This window comes from Vulpes vulpes, chromosome 6, assembly GCF_048418805.1.
Source record: "Vulpes vulpes isolate BD-2025 chromosome 6, VulVul3, whole genome shotgun sequence".
Lineage (NCBI taxonomy): Eukaryota > Metazoa > Chordata > Mammalia > Carnivora > Canidae > Vulpes > Vulpes vulpes.
The window spans coordinates 19,467,693-19,474,850 of record NC_132785.1 but is presented as its reverse complement, the minus strand read 5'-3'; the positions used below and the strand labels follow the sequence as shown (position 1 = coordinate 19,474,850).

Genomic DNA, 7,158 nt, shown 5'->3' with positions numbered 1-7,158 from the left:
GCATTGAAAATCCAAATTGTAAAAATACACAGAATGGCACATTCTGTCATGCCTTTTGTTGAATTTCTTTATTTATTTATTAGTTTGTTTTTCCATTTGCCCAGGACTTTCAGTTGTTTCAGCCTCTGGGAAATATCCTCACATTATAAAACCCACATACAATTTAGAATGATTGACAGGTTCCAATGACGAGGGATCAAAATCGGACCAGAGGGGGCATATATGTCAACAATGATGCACAAATGTATCCCAGATATTCATAGAATTCTTTTATATATGTCTTACTGGGCATACATTTGGCGTCAATGCCTAATTTGCTTAAATCTGGGAATATATTTCAAACACCAGAGAGAGTAAATAATGAAGTAAAACTGAAAGGGTAAAAATGCATTGACTGAAGAAGCACAGCTGATGATACAAAGATGTGCTGCCCTGAAAGTGAATAAAACAACAGAAGATTCTTTCAATACTCCTTGAAAGGTAGCGTGATCAATAATAGAAAACTTTGTACCACTGAGGCATAATGGAAGGCATTCAATGAGAGCAGAATAGAATATGAACGGAAATAATAAGCTTTTTTCTGAGGTTATCAGGAAGGAAGTTGCAGATAAGATGTCAGAATGGAAAACAAGGCTTCACAGAAGCCACATGAATATTCTCTTTAAAAGAAGCACGTGCAGGTGGAGACAAATACCTGTGGACACAATGAGAGTTCTTGATCGCACAATACATGAATAGATGTCAAACATACTTGTGAGGAACGTTTGAATGCGGAATGGTGGTGAGTTAATAAAGTAAAAGCACAAGTCCTTAATTGGTGTGAATATTTACAAAGTATCTCGTACTATGTCTGTGGTAATTAATTACAGGGTTGAGCTGAATAGAGGATGCACAGAATAGTGAAAATTTGGATGTCACATATTTTTCTCATTTAGAGCTCACTTTTCTCTCTTACTTTTCTTTAAAATTTCTCTATTGAATACTTTCCTATTTTTAATATAACCTTATCATCCTTTACTGTGAACCTCAAGTACTGTATAACTCACCAATTTTGATTGATTAGGGCTTGCACACAGGCATGGCTTCAGGGTGTATGGGCTGTGCAGTCGCCCAGCACCGGCACTCAGAAGGACCCCACACTCAAGTTTCATACTCTACTGTTGCTGACTTGTTAATTCCTACTAATTTTTAAATAAAGGAATCCACTTTTCATCTTTCACTGAGCCCTGCAAATTATGCAGCTAGTCTTGCATGTGTCGCCTTGAAGTTCAAAATCTGTTCTGCTCTTTTCTTCCACTTCAACAGAGGTGCATTTCAGGGAGATTCCTTTGCCCGTATAACTATCTTCAGAGTAGATTGCTATCACTCTCTCATTTCCTCTGGGTGGAAAATTTCTGAGGGATATTCTAAATTGTCTAGAGACGTGACATCATATGATTATTATTGTTGCCTAAGGATTCCTCCTTATTGTTTTTCTCAAGGATTTTATTGCTGCAGATTAAGTTAGAAGACTCAGGGCAACATAGATTTGTGAGGAAATGATGGACGTAATGTTCTTAGGGTTATTGTGGGGCATGCATTGGGAGCTATCTAGGAGGCATTTGGTGAAATGGCCTGAATTTAGGAGACTGGTTTAGCATGGACATTGTCAGCCTTTCTGATTTTCACGAAGCCATGGCTGTGGATGTCAGCTGTAGGGATGAATGTGCCAGGCCAAATACCTGGGAAGTGCTAATTTCAAGGGTCTCAATGAGAAGCCCACATTAGACAAATAGAGCAGCAGAGAAGTAAAATGAAAGAAGCAAAACTTGAAAGAGAATACAGCAATAATTCAGCTCACCTTCTTTATATATTTATGTTACTGTCAAATTGTATTCCTCCACTTTTTGCAAGACATTTACCCTGTTTCCCATACATTCCCAACATTTTTGGTCAAAATATTTTTTACATTAAAGATCATGCTCAAATACCACTCAGTACTCTATTCTCTGATTTTCAGACAGGGGTGTTAGTCTGCAAATATTCCCAGAAATTTCTACTTCTCTTTTATCTCATAGTTTGTCTTTTCATTGGAGTTTCCTGTGCTTTTCTCACTTATCCTACTGTGCTATAGATGGTTTTATGAATAATCCTTGCCTAAATATCTTTGTATCTCCATCAGAAACTAATATAGTCCAGTGTGCATATGAATACACCTATGATATGTATTGAATGAAGAAGAAACTGCTGGATTTGAGCTGAGCCTCTCCAGCTATGCAGAGAAGCTGGTGGCCCTGGCCCAGAGCCTGTAAGTGCCTCTGGGCATTCCAGTCCAGAGCTTGCTGAGGCCAGTCCCATGCAGGGACGTCACCCCTGGATCAGGCATGTTGGGGGTATTGATCCTTTTAGAATGGTAGTGCAAAGTGGAGATGCATTCCCTTGTCCCTCACCTGAAGGTCCAGATGAGTTTCCAGGTGCAGAATGGTCTTGCCTGCCTCAAATTCCCCTGTACTCTGCAGGGTACTTCACAGTCTTCTAGGACCTCTAGAGTGAAGTTCCTTGTGAATGGGATTCTAACTTGGTTGGACCATGGGGCAGAGTGAAGCAAATAGCAATATATTTTGACAAAGCAGATTGTCAGATTCAACAGCAGGTCCAGGGCATCCATTAGTGGTACAGGCCAGTGTTAATCACTAGCCTGTTAATCACATCAACTGGCCACCCTATCATGGCCCCAGGTGTCCTTTGTGGACTGGGTCACATCATCACGCAAAAACCTGTATCTGGGAAACAGAATCTGTAGCAGATTTTGTTGGATCTGTGGAAATAGATCCAGCTCTGAGGAAGAAAAAGAGGAGAAATGTTGCAGGTGCAGGGCCAACAGCACCCCACTCAGCAGATTATCATTCAGCAGCCGCAGGCAGCTTGCAGTGCCAGCCAGAAACAAACACGGCTGCAGATCACTGTCCAGGAGCAGCAAGTAGCACAGACTGTTGAAGGGCAGACCATCTTCTATCAGCCAGTTGATGCAGATGGCATCACTCTCTAGCAAGGCATGACCACCATCTCAGCAGCCAGTTTGGCAGAAGTACGGACTGTTCAGACAGAGGCCAATACCAACAAACCAGAAGTGGGCAAGGGTCTGCCATTATAACTCTACCAGTGGCAGGCTATGTGATCAATTCAGGAGGGACAGTAATTAATGATGGTACCTGGAAGTGGCTCTGTGCCTTATCCAAGGAATCCCTCTACCTGGGATGGAGATGGTTGAAGAAGAGCCTCTTTATTTGAATGCCAAACAGCACCAGCATCTTTGTAAGAGGAGGCAAACCTGGGATAAACTAAAGGTGAAAGGGACATTCCAAAGGAAAGAAGGAAGTACCTGCATGAGACATGCCATCGCAGAGCAGTGTAGTGAAAAGGGGCAGGACGATTATTCTCTCCAAAGGAAAAGCACTGTTGCCCAGGTGTAGGAACTATACCAAATAAAAAAAACAAAAACAAAAAAACAAAACAAAACAAAAAAAATAAAAACAAAAGCAATGGTACAGATCATCCAACTGTTGGCCATGTGATGCACATGATCAAGGTTGTATTCCTTGCCACTGTTTCCCACTGTTTTAGAATATTAATCAACTCTTTCAAAGAGATACTCACAATCTCATTCTGCCCTTTCGTACAGAGACCACTTAGTTTTTATTAAGAGTCTTGGTGTTGTAATTGCAGCAAAGTCTGGCAAATTGAAATGGCAAGCTTTTGTCTCACCCTTTCAGTCCAGACCTATCTCAGGCTGTGGATAACATTGACATTTCTCAGATTAGGATGAATCAAGGGACCCATGCCAGCCCAGCAGTACTACATGAGCACTTATGTTGACTGGGGAAGCAGGCCACCCAACTCAGTGGCAGAAAACCTTCTCAATCTAAACTATAATCATGGAAGCCATAGCCCACTCATTTCCCACAGGAATTGGGTTAAACAGCATCTGTCCTTCTGGTTGGGTAGCCCATTCTGACTAACTGAATGGACATATTGCATTCATGGATGGCTTCCAGACACAGAAACTCAATATTACGTGGAAATAATAAATTCTCTGAGGTTTAAATGCATACATACATTACATATGTATATGCACACATACATACATATATTGTTTAGCTTAAAATAATGATTCTCAAAGAGTGCTTTGAGAAACAATAGTTCAGAGTGTGTTAAGAATTGTTAATGTCTGTGATGCCTGGGTGTGTCTGCCTTTGGTTTAGGGCATGATCCTGGAGTCCCGAGATTGAGTCCCACATCAGGCTCTCTGCATGGAGCCTGCTTCTCCTCCCTCTTCCTATGTCTCTGCATCTCTCTCTGTGTCTCTCATGAATAAATAAATACAATCTTTAAAAAAAAAGAATTGTTAATGTCTGGCAGAAGGGGTCCTGTGATCATTATGGTAATATAAATTTGAAAACTAAAGATATTTCTATACTGCTAGACTTATCAGACCCTCCAGTGTTTTTAAGTTTAGTGAAGATCTAAGGAGGTAGAGTGTGCAGCACTTGCCAACATTATTTTATATAAAATCAATTTATTTGTTTCCAACATCTAGTGGAACCAACTTTTTCTGTGAAATACACTTTAAAGAATATCAACTTAAGACTTAATAATTTTTTTCTTATGAAATAAAAATATGAAACTACTTGCTCATATACACATGAAAAAAGTGACACTGTTAAAATATTGAAATATTTGGTAAAAGTAAATATATGTGACTTTTGATCTGATTTCTCTATATAGTGATGTTTTCACTATATAAATAATATATACTTGTAATATTGTGGCTACTGGTTATTGTAGTTCCATATTTGTATTTCTGAAATCATAACTTTCAATATTCTGACCATACACTCTTTTTTCCTATGTCTTCCAAACCCTTATAACTCCTAACTCTTTCTAACTCTTACTACTATGATCTCATTAAGAGTTCCTTCTTATTTTCAATTCTCTCCCACTCAGATCATTTTTTCTTCACTTCTATCCATAATAACCCAAGAAAAAGGGAATATACTAAGGACTCTTTCACTGTGGATATTTGCAATGCTTAGTGTAGAGATAAATAAATAAACAAATACATAAACTTAAAAAAGTTTAAGAAATAACAGGTATTGGCAAACCCGTGGAGGAAAGATAACACTTTTAAACTGCTGATGGGATTGTAAATTGGTTTAGCCTATGAAAACAGCATGGAGTTGCCTCAAAATTAAAAATTTAACTACCATATGATCCAATGTCCCATTTTGTGATATATATCCAAAGGAGATGAAATCAGCATCTTGAAGAGATACATACACTCCCATGTTCACTGCAGCATTATTTACAATAGCTAAGATATAGAAATGACCTAAATGTCATTGACAGATGAATAGAAAATGAAAATGTGGTCTATGTATGGACCAATGAAATATTATTTAGCATTGAAAAAGGAGATTTTGCTATATGCCAGATACTGGCACTTGCATGATACCACTTACAGGAGGTATAGAAAATAGTCATATATAGAGAATTAGAAAGTAGAATGGTGGCTACCATGTGCTGGGGGAGGGGCATGAGAAGTTGCTCTTTCATGGACATAAAATTTCAGTAATACAAGATGATTACAGTCTCGATATCTGCTTTAAAAAACACATAAATAAAACAAACAATAGCAATAATATGATAAAAACTCTTACCTCATCTGTTAATTAGCAGGTGAAGAGAGAGAAAATGGTTTATTTCCAGTTTCTAGGACCGATGTCAAATGTTGGTAATGTTAGATGTGGTCCAGTGAACCCAAGTCTCATAAATCTTACCAATCCAGTAAAAAACTTCCTCTCCTAGAAAATAACCACAAAGGAGAAGTAGAAAGAAGGTAGGGTATTTATTTGCACTCTAACTTCCGCTTTCCAGTAGTGTGGGGAGAAAGCCTCTTCTCCTATGTGTAAATATAAATATGGTAAAATAGGCATTCCACTTGACATTTAGCATCATTAGAACCATACGCTTCAGGGTCATGCAAATTTCTATCCTTCTTAAGGTCAGTTACTATACAATATCTTCTCCTAATTGGCACTTACAAGCATCTTACAGGTTTTAATTTTTCTTTTTAAATATTCTTTCTTTGCTTCCACAACTGATCTTCTAATTATCTTCCCCTTTCCTCCCCCTGATATATCCATGAAATTCCAGTCTTAATCCTCTTGCCTTTCATTCTTTTCTGCTGCCAGTGTCTACCAAAATTTTTCATTTTGTGAAATATATAGAAAATAGAATAAATATTTTCCTAGCCATTAAGTTAAGAAAATTGCTTAACCCTAAAGATAACAGGGTCAGCAGCTACAACAGCCTTAAGCCCAACTCATCCACCATGAAGGCTGAAATGGTCAATATCTTGGCACTTTTCTAACACATTCTTAGAACACTTGTGTGCAATGACAAACTAGTTGGTGGGTTTGCTTACATTTTATCATGGATTAATCTCATTGAAATCTTCTATAATCTATATGCTATCAGCTTCCAAATCTATATCCTCAGACACAAATTCTCTTTTGAGTTCCAGGTCTATTCATATAACCAATATCAAATGTCCACCAGTAATCTCAAATTAAGCCATAACCAAAAAATTTCCCCCCAAACCTTTCTCACCTACTTTGACTAAACTGGGGTTTCTTAATCTCAACACCATTGACATTTTGTTCCAGAAAATTCTTTGTTGCTGGAGGCTATCCAGTGCATTGTAGAATGCAGAGGCCAGCATATCTGACTTCTACTCTAGATGCTAGTAGCATCTCCCCCCAGCTATAACAATCAACAAGATATTGCCAATGTTACCAGGTGGGGAGAGGGCAAAAATAGCTCCCAGTTGAGAACCACTTCATTAAAATGTTCAGATCAGAAAAATAAAAGCCATTTTAGAGTTCTTTATTTATATTATGCCCATTATTTTAAGTGTGTAACAATTAATTTATTCAACATTTATTTTGGTCTTCACTGACACTAAATTGTTCAAGACTTTTGTCATCTCCAGTTGGACTCTTTCAGTTGTCTCCCAGTTGGTCATCATCAATCTTTTGAAATTTACAATAAATTAGTCTCAGCTACATCAAAATGGTATTTCTGAACCACAGAATTAAAAAGATACTAGTCAATTAAAAA

General features: G+C 38.0%; 1 pseudogene; it reads left to right on the top strand.

Moving 5' to 3' along the window:
• Positions 1-768: 768 nt before the first annotated feature.
• On the top strand, positions 769-6,409 carry LOC112933479 (nuclear transcription factor Y subunit alpha pseudogene; annotated as a pseudogene).
• Positions 6,410-7,158: the final 749 nt, after the last annotated feature.